This window comes from Molossus molossus, unplaced genomic scaffold (genome assembly GCF_014108415.1).
Source record: "Molossus molossus isolate mMolMol1 unplaced genomic scaffold, mMolMol1.p scaffold_m16_p_21, whole genome shotgun sequence".
NCBI classification, from domain to species: Eukaryota; Metazoa; Chordata; class Mammalia; order Chiroptera; family Molossidae; genus Molossus; species Molossus molossus.
Genome location: NW_023425357.1, coordinates 46,383,383 through 46,395,678, shown reverse-complemented (window position 1 = coordinate 46,395,678; position 12,296 = coordinate 46,383,383). Strand labels below are relative to the sequence as shown.

Below are 12,296 nucleotides of genomic sequence, written 5' to 3'. Positions count from 1 at the left end.
ACACTCCCCTAAGTGCCTGGCGTGCACCAATGCGTCAGTGGCCAGTCACGCTCCGAAGGAAGTACTCTGCTTATCTCCAACTTACAGACGAACACACGGGGCTACGGAAGCAGGTGACCTCCCGGGGTCACACGGGCACTAAGTCCCGAGGCTGAGGTTCCCTCCCAGATCCTGGACCCCCAGTGTACACACACCCATCACACCTATGGGCCACAAACGAGAGAAAGTCCACGGCTGTGCAATGTCCCTGGCCGCGGGCCGGCTATGCCCCGGGTTGTGCTGGGACTGAACCGGCAGCTCCCAGACTGAAGATCCCTCTCGGGGCTCACAGACCCCTCAGCACCCAGCCCTCTCATCCCATTATGTTCTGCTGCTTGAGATGCGTTTATGATGTTTAATTTATATCCCTTGATCATAAAGTGATTGCATCACTAAAAAGGCTGTGACGTTGATTTATACGCTAGTTGCCTGTGTGTGTTAATTAGAGAAATATCATTTGGCTTCCCACAGAAGGAAAACGATAAATTACAGAGGAGGGGGTACAGCACTCATCCGCCAGACCTGTGTCAGTTACTCCCCCTGAACCTTATTTACGATCCCACCCGATGCTACTCCATTTCCACCAGCAACCTTCGGGAACACACTGGGACCTGGGTTGAGAGAGAAGGAAGGACAGAAAAGAAAATGCGGGGAGTAAGCATGTAAGTGTCCCTCTGTGTCTGGCGCCCACGGACACTCATGCACAGAGCTGAGATGTGGCCGACGGGCCAGCACCCCCCAGTGTCCTTCCTCGGACACCCTCACCCCACCCACGCAGGCAGCCAGGACTCTCTCCAGCAAAAGAACTTGCCAGAGGAAGGGGTGCCTCTCAGGAACAGTGGCCACGGATTTCCTAGGCCGTGGGCCTGCACAGGGACTGCCTTTTCTCCAAGTGTCAGTGACCGCATTTATGCCAGAAGGTCAGTACGAAGAAAACTAGTTTTATTCTTCCCTCAGTGGTTCACACATTCCGTAAACATTACCAGGCACCGACTACATCTCAGACACGGAGACAGCTGGGCGCATACGGTCGTCAGGAGAAAGGGTCAGAGCACAGCCTCGCAGAGCTGACCTCCAGCAGGGATGATGCCACGAATCGGGTGTCAAACCATCGACCTGAAAGAGCAGCCACGCCGCGAGCTGTAGAGGAGGAGTGGAGGGACGGTGAGAGCCTCCTCAGGGAACCGGCAACATCGAGCTCAGTGCTAAGGATGAGCTCACTGGGTTCGGACGGAGGGAAAAGCATTCCAGGAAGGAGGAACAGCATGGACAAGAGCTGCAGGGAGCAGAATGAACCCAAAGGACTGAAAAGAGCCTGTGTGACCACAGCAGCCGCGAGGGGTGCGGGGCGGGGCCGGGGAGCCTGGGGCGAGACACACGAGGTCTCCAAGCCGGGGCACAGAAGTAGCTTTTATCGAGCAGAGATGCCACTGTGGGGGGTTGAGCTGGGCAGGTGGTGGTATGATCAGATGTGCATTTTGAAAAGGTCACTGTTTTACACCTTGTAAGGACTTGGAGTTCCCTGAGATTAAAAGGGCTATCACATTAGGTTTAGGTGAGCAGCCCCCGGGTGGGGCGAAACACTGAAATGTCATGGCTGCGGCTAAACCAGGGCTTGTACACTGAGCGGGGTGTCTCTCCTGCCCAGCCCCCCGCCCTGGCCCATCCGTGTGTTCCCATCAGATTCCTGCACGGAGCGTCTGTCCGAGCTGGCAGGAGGTGGCAGTAATGCAGGGGCAAGGTGGAGGGATGGGGGAGGACAGCCACACCTGCACCCCGCCGGACCCGGCCAGGTTGGAGACCAGGTATGACGGGTGAGAGCTGGGAGGTGACACCGGGAGACTGCTGCCATTTGCTCCTTCTCTCCCTCTCCTCTGACACCCTCCTTGACCACTCACATGGGGGTGGCCCGCACGGGGCCCGCTGCTGCCACGGGAATGACCCAGCGCGTCTATTCGCGTCTCCATTAGGAGCACCTTTCACCAGAGGAGGGCAGCAGTGTCCCTTTGTTCCTCTCTTCGCCTCTAGGACATGGCACGGTCCCTGCCGCACAGTAGGTGCTCAGCCTGCTTGTGTGCGATGAATGAAGGGTAGTGAGTGAGTCACGGCGTCAGCAGTGCCAGGACACGTGCTGACGCAGGCGAGAGAAGAGCACCCAGCTGGGGTGTGGAAGGCAAACAGTGCGGAATACCTCCCTCCCTCCACGGGGCCGGGGCGCCCTTTCCAGCAGCACCGGCGTGGGGACCAGCAGGAAGCAAGGGAAGCACCATGCGGACACCGGGAAGAAGCACCCTAGGCCGAAGACAGGCCAGTGCGGCGGTGACAAGAACCCTTAGAATCCAGGGGTGACTCACAGTTGACCCCACCCTACCCCACCTTCCTTTTTGGTCCGCGGATTTAGAAGAACGAGATTGTTACTCCCAAGGTTAAGACACTCGATGCCCACGTGAGGGGACTCCCTGGGGTCACAGCAGGAGCCGCTAGGACCGCTTCAGGCCTGTGAACAGGTAAGATTTCTAGGAAGGGGAGCTGTGGTTCTCAGCCGGAGACGCGCGTGGAAATTCTTGTTAAATTGTCCTCATCCAACATAGCTGTGCTGCCCACCTCTACTCTCCAAGGGGGAAGACATGTCTTTATAAAGACGTGGCATAATCGGAGCGACCAGAGGTAAGCAGCAGCCCACCCACGTGCACTGACTGTCTCCCAGCCCAGGAGGTGACTGTCAGCCTCACAGTCCTCCCGAGGCCTCGCTCCTCCCCTTCAGTGCCTGCTTTGCATACAGTAGGTGGTTAAACTTGTTGTATATTCACTGCCGAAACATCTTAAAGGACTGAACTCGATTATAGGCTGAGGCTGGAAGATTTTTCTCTGACTTTTATATCCGGTCATTGTATACATTTGCATTGTATTGTTTTTCTAAATTGAACAAGTTGGAAACCGTGAACGTGGTGGTAGATCATTGCTTGGGTGGCTCCCAATGAACCCCACTTCCCAGTATGCACACCTCTGGGTAGCCCCTTCCCAGGAAGAGCCGGGCTCGATCATGTGACCGGCCTTGGTCCCTGGCCAATGACAAGCGCGGTGCAGACAGAGGACTCCGGCACGACCCAGACACACCGTGGGCCACACCGGCCATTTCTCACCTGTGCTTGGTTAATCTCCGCTCTCGCCATCGGAAATTCTTAGTTCTGGATCAGGGGGCGCTGCTGCCTGTGCTGGTCAGGTCAGAAGGGACACCCTCCGTAGCAGAAAGCTGGTGTCCCAGCGACCACGGCCACGCCACAGAACGGCAGTTCTGTGGTTCCTAGGCTTTGCACTGCTGCTGTTAAACTTGTTAACGTGCAGAAAGTCCTTGTCTTCATTCATTCACTCATTTAGTATTTTATGAATGCTTAGGGAATGTCAGGAGCCACACTAGTCTTTTTTTATTATTTATTTATTTTTGTTACAGATGTTTCTCCTTTGTCTTCCCCTGATTCTCCCCTCCCCCCCTCCTCACCCTGTCCCCAGCTTTGTTGTCCATGTCCACTGTTCATGCACACATGCATATACATTCTGTGGTTTATCTCCCTCCCCTTCTTCTGGGGATTATCAGTCTGTACCTCACTTCCACGTCTCTGGGACTACCCCGTTCCTCAGACTGTTATGTTCATTATATTCCACAAATAAATGAGATCATGTGGTATTTGTCTTTCTCTGCTTGGCTTGTTTCGCTTAGAATAATACTTTCCAGGTCCCTCCATGTCTTCTCAAAGGACAAGAAATCTTTCTTTCTTACAGCTGCATAGTGCTCCATTGTGTATATGCACCACTGCTTTTTTATCCATTCGTCTACTGATGGACATTTGGGCTGTTTCTGGATCTTAGCTATTGTAATAGTGCTGCTACGAACATGGGGGTACATATATTCTTTCTGATTGGTGTTTTATGCTTCTTAGGGTATATTCCTAGAGGTGGGATCACAGGGTCAAATAGGAGTTCAATTTTTAATTTTTTGAGGTAACACCATATTGTTTTCCATAGTGGCTGCACCAGTCTGCATTCCCACCAGCAGTGTACTAGAGTCCCCTTTTCTCCACACCCTCGCCAACACTTGTTGTTTGATGATTTACTGATGGCAGTTATTCTGACAGGTGTGAGGTGACACCTCATTGTTGTTTTAATTTGCATCTCTCTGATGATTAGTGATGCTGAGCATTTCTTCATATGTCTCTTAGCCATTTGTATGTCCTGTTTGGAGAGGTGTCTATTTAGTTCCTCTGCCCATTTTTTAAATTGGGTTCTTTGTCTTCCTTTTGTTGAATTGTATGAACACTCTCTATATATTGGAAATTAACCCCTTATCTGATATATCATTGGCAATTATGCTCTCCCATACAGTGGGTTGCCTTTCCATTTTGATGATTGTATATTTTGTTGTGCAGAAGCTTTTTAGTTTGATGTAGTCCCATGTGTTCATTTTCTCCTTTGTTTCTATTGCCTTAGGTGATGTATCAGTGAAAATTCTGCTGCATATGATGTCTGAAATTTTGTTGCCTACATTTTCTTCTAGGATTTTTATGGATTCAGGAGTCATATTTAAGTCTTTTATCCATTTTGAGTCTATTCTTGTGTATGGTGTAAGTTGATGGTCTAGTTTCATTTTTTGCATGTAACTGTCCAATTTTCCCAACACCATTTATTAAAAAGGCTGTCTTTACTCCACTGTATGCTTTTGCCACCTTTGTCAAATATTAATTGAGCATATTGCCTTGGGTCCATTTCTGGGTTCTCTGTTCTGTTACACTGGTCTATATGCCTGTTCTTGTGCCAGTACCAGGCTGTTTTGATTACAGTGGCCTTGTAGTAAAACCTGAAATCTGGTAATGTGATCCCTCCAACTTTGTTCTTCTTTTTCAAGATTGCTGTGGCTATTCGGGGTCTTTTTTGGTTCCATATGAACTTCTGACGTATTTGTTCTAGTTCTGTAAAGTATGTCATTGATATTTTGATGGGGATTGCATTGAATCTATAGATTGCTTTGGGTCGTATGGACATTTTAATGATGTTAATTCTTCCAATTTATGAACAAGGTATGTGCTTCCACTTTTTTATATCTTCCTCTATTTCTTTTTTCAATGACCTATAGTTTTCTGCAAATAGGTCCTTTATTTCTTTGGTTAAGTTTATTCCTAGGTATCTTAATTTTTCTGCTGTGATGGAAAATGGGATTGTTTTTCTAGTTTCTCTTTCTGTGAGTTCATCATTTGTGTATAAGAATGCCATCAATTTCTTGACGTTAATTTTGTATCCTGCTACTTTGCCAAATTCATTTATTAAGTCTAATACATTTTTGATGGAGTCTTTGGGGTTTTCTATGTATAGTATCATGTCATCTGAGAATAATGACAGTTTCACTTCCTCCTTTCCAATTTGGATCCCTTTTATTTTTTCTTCATGTCTGATTGCTGTGGCTAAGACTTCCAGTACTATGTTAAATAAGAGTGGCAAAAGTGGGCATCCTTGTCTTGTTCCTGTTCTTAAGGGAAATGCTTTTAGTTTTTGCCCATTGAGTGTGATGTTGGCTGTAGGTCTTTCATATATGGCCTTTATTATGTTGAGATATGACCCCTCTAATCCCAGATTGCTGAGCGTTTTTATCAGAAATGGATGCTGGATTTTGTTGAATACTTTTTCAGCATCTATTGATATGATCATATGATATTAATCTTTCATTTTATTTATGTGGTGTACCACATTTATTGATTTGTGAATATTGTACCAGCCTTGCATCCCTGGGATGAATCCCACTTGGTCATGGGGAATAACTTTTTGATGTATTGCTGGATTTGATTTGCTAGTATTTTGTTCAGGATTTTGGCATATATGTTCATCAGGGATATTGGTCTGTGGTTTTCTTTCTTTGTAGTGTCTTTTTCTGGTTTTGGAATTAGAATTATGCTGGCCTCATAAAACCAGTTTGGAAGTTTTCCTTCTTCTTGAATTTTTTGAAATAGTTTGAGGAGAATGGGTATTAGTTCTTTGAATGTTCGGTAAAACTCCCCTGTGAAGCCGTCCAGGCCTGGGCTTTTGTTTGCTGGGAGAGTCTTGATTACATCTTCAATTTCTTCTGTTGCTATTGGTCTATTCAAGTTTTCTATCTCTTCCCGGTTCAGTTTTGGGAGACTGTGTGTTTCTAGAAATTTGTCCATTTCACTTAAATTGTCAAATTTGTTGCCGTATACTTGTTTATAGTATTTGTTAACAATCCTTTGTATTTCTGTGGTGTCAGTTATTATTTCTCTTCTTTCATTTCTGATTTTGTGTATTTGGGTTCTCTGTCTTTGTTTCTTGGTGAGTCTAGCTAAGGGTCCATCAATCTTGTTTATCTTTTCCAAGAACCAGCTCTTTGTTTCATTGATCCTTTGAATTGTTTTTTTGGTCTCCATGTCATTTATTTCTGCTCTGATCTTTACTATTTCCTTCTTTCTACTTGCTCTGGGGTTTTCTTTATGTTTGCTTTCTAGTTCTTTAAGTTGTGAGGTAAGATAGTCTATTAGAACTTTTTCTTGCTTCTTGAGGTAGGCCTGTAGTTCTATGAATTTCCCTCTCAGAACTGCTTTCACTGCATCCCATAGATTTTGTGTTGTTGTGTGTTAATTTTCATTGGTTTCCAGAAGGTTTTTAATTTCTTCCTTGATCTCCATGGTAACCCATTCATTCATTGTTCAATAAGATGCTATTTAGCCTCCATGTTTTCAAATGTCTTTGCGTGTTCTTGTTGCAATTGATTTCCAGTTGCATGTCATTGTGATCTGAGAAGATGCTTGATATGATTTCAATCCTCTTGAACTTGTAGAGACTTAGTTTGTGCCCTAACATGTCGTCTATCTTTGAGAATGTCCATGTGCACTTCAGAAGAATGTAAATTCTCTTCGCTATCTATTAAAAAATATGGAACGCTTCACGAATTTGCATGTCATCCTTGCGCAGGGGGCATGCTAATCTCTGTATCGTTCCAATTGTAGTATATGTGCTGTCGAAGCGAGCACAGCCACACTAGTCTTAAGAAAGAAGCATAGCCCGGCCAGTGTGGCTCAGTGCTTGAGCATCGGCCCTGCACCAATAGGTCACCGGTTCAATTCCCGGTCAGGGCACATGCCCAGGTTGTCCCCAATGGGGGGCATGCAAGAGGTGGCCAATTGATGTTCTCCCTCATTGATTTTTTTAGCTCTCTCTCCCTTCCTCCTTCTAAAATCAATGGAGAAAAAATGTTTTTTAAAAAAGAACAAAGCAAAGAAAATTCCACCCCTGCCTTCAGGAAGCTGTCGGTGAATGGCCTCGAAAGCCGAACACCTACCCAAGCATGATGCGAGAGCGGGGGCGTCGAGTGCTGGGACCTTGGGGTTAGCCTCAGGACCAAGCAGCCCCAAACAGGTCACCGGCAGCCACTGAGTGGGGAGAATCAAGGCTCGACTTCGAATCTCAGTCCCTCTGTTCACCTGTGAACATCGTGCGCATCTCATGCAGCGGGACGGACTGAGCCCTTTGGTCCCCGCCACCTGCTGGAGCAACGCAACAATTCCCCACACCACCAGGCCCGGTGATTTGGACCCTCCGCTAAGCAAACGCGGCTCACAGACTCTGACTGAGCAGAGTGGGGAGAGGCCCCATGTGAAGGGAGGAGGGGTAGGTCATGGTGCGGAGAGGAGGGGAGGAGAGGGGAGGGAAGGGGCCCGGTGTGAAGGGTGGAGGAGGGGAGAGTGGGGAGAGGCCCGTGTGAAGGGAGGAGGGGTGGGTAATGGTGGGGAGAGGAGGGGAGAGGCCCGGTGTGAAGGGAGAGTAGGGACACTGGGGAGAGGAGGGGAGGAAAGGGGAGGGGAGAGGCCCGGTGTGCAGGGAGAGGAGGGACAGTGGGGAGAGGCCTCAGTGTGAGGGGAGGCGGGGTGGGAACTCCCTTGCTGTTGGAAACCATCTCAGACTGTAGGTCACACCCAGGCACACCCAGTCCACAGCTCTGGACCTCAGTCTAGAACCAACGGAACCAGGAACATGTCTCCTGGTGGGAAAGAAGAGACGCAGATGCAAACAAAAGGCCGCAGGTTCCTGGCCGCCGGCTGTCTCCCTCCCGCTCCCCGCGCGTGCATAAACACTTACCATTTCATAAAAGTTACAGTTTTACACGGGGTTTCTGAGCTGCCAAAAATGTACAGTGCGCACACCCCGCCTGTTCCAGCATGTTGTATAAACATAACAAGCTGTAGCCACCACCCCAGATGTTTTCACAACTTATTTTTTTTTCATAATTTAAAATCTGTTCGACCTGATGTTTTTTGCTCCGTGCGCATTTCAACTGTAGAAAAAAGGGAACTGAAATATTATTCACGGGGTGCTATGCTGTTACACCTAATTTCTTCTCAAGTTCACACTAAACTGCAATGTCTCTAGGAACCTTAAAAAAGGCAGCCGCGGAGAAAGCGAGGAGATATGTCAAGGACTTGTGAATAAACAGCTGGCTCCCAACATATGGATTTTCTTCTATATTTTCCAGGTGCCACCAGCTCCCATCCGTATCTGCCAGGCCTGCAGCGCACGCATAATTCAACTGTAATTGATAACGCGGGGCAGATGGAGAGGCCTGTCAGCTCCTCCCCGGGATCTCCGGGGACGCTGCGGAAATCAAAGCAGATGGCCCGATCGCCTGTCCTTTCCGGGAGGCTGCAGGCCCCTCTGTCTGCAGGGTAATGGATCATTAGCCTGCTGTGTGCAAACACCAATATGCTTTGAAATCTGGTCCTCAAGCTTGTGAAAAAGCACTATATTTCATATTAATTTGTGAGGCTGCACTTAACAAGGTCCACTGTTGTTAATTTACGATTTGGAAGGGGGTAGGGAGGTGCGCACGTGGAGAGCGCCCCCTCCCCCACGCTGGCTCTCTCCTAGCCCCCTCCCCCACCCCTCCCCCTCCCCCCCAGCAGCCAGCGGTGGTCAGCTGGAGGCGCCTCATCCAGATCCGCTGGGCGGATGTTTAATGGAGGAATCGGATCCCGCAGCGGGAGGTTTGCGGAGCCGCCGCTGGAGAGGAGGGTTTCATCCCATCCACAGCCTGGACCACGCGAAGGGAGAGGTCTCAGCGCTGCTCTTTCCACACCCCCTCTCGCCCCCATCCTGCTGCCCCCCCAGTGAGAGGAAAAGGAGCCCAGGGGAAGAGGGAACGCACAGCCCCCGCCCCTGTCTCAGGAGAGTTCGTGGGGCAGGGGCCCTGGCAAGGGCAGCAAGGTTGTCCGTGGCCCACAGGCATCCATCCGCTCTGAAGACATTCTTTGTCATTTGTTTTTTTACAAGTTTTTTTCCTTCTTCACTGATTTTAGAGAGAGAGGGAGAGAGAGATAGAAACATCGATGAGAGGGAACATCAATTGGCCGCCTCCTGCACGCCCCCCACTGGGGATTGGACCCACAACCTGGGCATGTGCCCCGACCAGGAATCAAACCGGTGACCTCTTGGTGCCTGCCTTGTTCTCTGTCCCATTCCAGTCTGAAAGCACCTACACGCTACTGGCCCTGAGATGCTAGTGCTGAATGGCTTCAAGAGGGACTGCAGCTCCCACGCCCGCAGGGACCCCGTGGGCAGCACTGCTGTGCAGCTGGCCAGCGGGTGGTCCAGCGCTGAGCGGAGGACTAGGGAGCAGAGGTGTCCTGCGTGGATCCAGAGACGCCCTTCTGCTGCCCAGGGACAGCGGGGCCCCCAGCCTGGCCTTCTCACCTTCCGATGTCAAAGCTAGTACTTCACATTCGTCACCTCGTTTATTTCTTGTGCATTGCCCCCCACGTCCCCCAAAGAGCACGAACACAGAGTTTCTGCAGGAGCGCCATGGGCATGGCTGGCATGGCCCTCAGGAGCGCCGTGGGCATGGCGGGAATGGCTCTTTTTTCTTTTAATCCTCACCTAAGGACATTTTTTTTTTTCCCATTTTTTGTTCAGATAGAGTGGGAGAGAGAGAAGAAGAGAGAGAGAGAAAGGACACATCGAGTGGCTGCCACCCACACGACCAACCAGGGCCGGGGACAAACTGCAACCGAGGTACATGCCCTTAGCGGGAAGGGAACCCGGGTCTCTCTGGACCGCAGGCTGACGCTCTAACCGCTGAGCCGAACCGGCAGGGCTGGCTTGGCTCGTTGTAGATCTGCCCCACCGCGGGCAACTGTGGGCTGGGCCAGGGAGCAACAGACAAGAGGCCGCTGGGTTACGCCAGCTCCGTTCTTTCCTGGACGCCCGAAACCAGCCTCTGCTCGTGTTTCGTTTGGATCTCACACCTTCAAACAATTTTACTAACAGTGACAACTGACAAAGTTTAACAATTGGGAAACTACCTACAGAGCCTGTCTCCTAGCTTCTCCTAAAAAGGCGGCAGGCATCGGGAACTGAGGGGAACTGAGGGCCACCTCGGCCTCCAAGGACACGGTCCAAAACCATCAGGTAGGGGCGCCTGGTTTGTCGCTGAGCAAACCCGGGCGGGGATGCGTGCAGTGGTCTGGGGCCGGACGGCTCAGCTCTAAGAAGCGCAGCACAGGAGGACGGAAGGGCGGTGCCCTCGGATGAACCGGACGACTGCTGCGAGAATAAGCCTGAACAGTTAGGATTCCCAAGTCCTCCCCTCTCATCCTGTTCCCAACGCTTCAAAATTCTCTCCCCCACTCCCACCCCCTCCTTTCTTTCAAGCAGTGCTGAGAGGGAACACCCTTGACTTCCTCTTGATCTTAGTGGGAAACTTTCAAGTTTCTCACCATTAAGTAGGAAGTTAGATGTCGGTTTTGAAGATATTCTTTTTCATGTTAAGGACATTCCCTTCTATCAGGACTTCAGCTTTGGTCTCCTTTTTTCTAAGACATTTTTTTTTCCTTTTAAATTGCTGTTAGAGCAGTTTTAGGTTCACGGAGATTTCCGAACTCTCCCCGCCCCCCACACACAGCCTCCACCAGTGTCCACACCCCACCAGAGGGTGCCTTTGTGACAGCTGATGGGCCTACACTGCCACCTCCTCACCCCACGTCCACGGTTCACATCGGGGTTCACTCTTGGTGCTGGACCTTCTGTGGCTCTGAATATGGATGATGGCTTGTGTCCACCACTGTATTTTTTCAATCGGAGGCCCAAGGGATCCCGGCCTTGTGCTCGGGGGTCTCAGTTTGCACTTTGGGGTTGTAACTGCTCTGGGAGAAAAGACAAATCCTAAATTAGAGCATCATGTGTCCAATGTGCGTCTGCTGGGGGTGAGGAAGAAGCCAGAGGTCCCTCCTGGGAGCTGGTCCCGCCGCCTTTGCAGCCCACCCGGAGGCACCCTCTGTCCCCCCCCCCGCCTTTGCAGCCCACCCCGGAGGCACCCTATGTCCCCCCCCCCCCCCCCGCCTTTGCAGCCCACCCGGAGGCACCCTCTGTCCCCCCTCCCCCGCCTTTGCAGCCCACCCGGAGGCACCCTCTGTCCCCCCCCCCCCGCCTTTGCAGCCCACCCCGGAGGCACCTAGCTTGAAGGCGCTCGCTGGTCATGCGAGAGCACCCGACGTGTTCGTGAAGATTAGCACATACATGTTAGGGCTTCAAGGACACTGCCCGGCTTCTAACAGCATCTGGCCAGACAGAAGACGTACATGGGTGAGCAGAGGTATCTCACGTCCTTCTAAATGGCCCCTCCCTTCCCCTCCCACCACACGGGATGCCGTTGCCGCCCCCATGAATATTTTGAAGATAAACTGAAATTCGTAAGTGAGAACGAGTTCTGGTGTACCACAGTCATAAAAGATCCCCATTATCACGAGTGAGGCAGTAGCCGTGTTTCAGAGAACACGGGCTGGTGGGTGGAGACAGTTCGGCCGAAGCCTCTCGTGAGGCCCAGGCTCTTCCCTGGAAAATGCAGACAATGACTTCCTCGTGGAGGAGCTGAGAACGCAGCAAGATAGGACGCAGCGTGCTTAGCACACGCCTGCCGCCTGGCGCGTGCAGGAGATTAACACCACCAGTGGTGGCGATGCTGCAATGAACACGCATCGAATGTGTTCCAGGCTCCACGTGGGGCCTCAGGTGCTTCGCCTGCTGTACCCCATTCATTCCTCACCACTGCCCTGAGGTCTGCACTACTGCCATCCCCACTTCACACAGTGGGGAACGGCCCTGGCTGCTGTGGCTCAGCGGTTAGAGCGTCGGCCCGCGGACCAGAGAGACCCGGGTTTGGTTGGTTCCCGCTGAGGGCATGTATGTCGGTTGCAGTTTGTCCTGGGCCC

At 50.8% G+C, this 12,296-nt stretch overlaps 1 non-coding gene across 1 annotated transcript; it reads right to left on the bottom strand.

Annotated features, from left to right (window-relative positions):
* Nucleotides 1-6,966: 6,966 nt before the first annotated feature.
* LOC118639724 lies at nt 6,967-7,070 on the bottom strand. Its single transcript, XR_004961276.1, has one exon. It is a non-coding gene; the product is annotated as a U6 spliceosomal RNA (small nuclear RNA).
* Nucleotides 7,071-12,296: the final 5,226 nt, after the last annotated feature.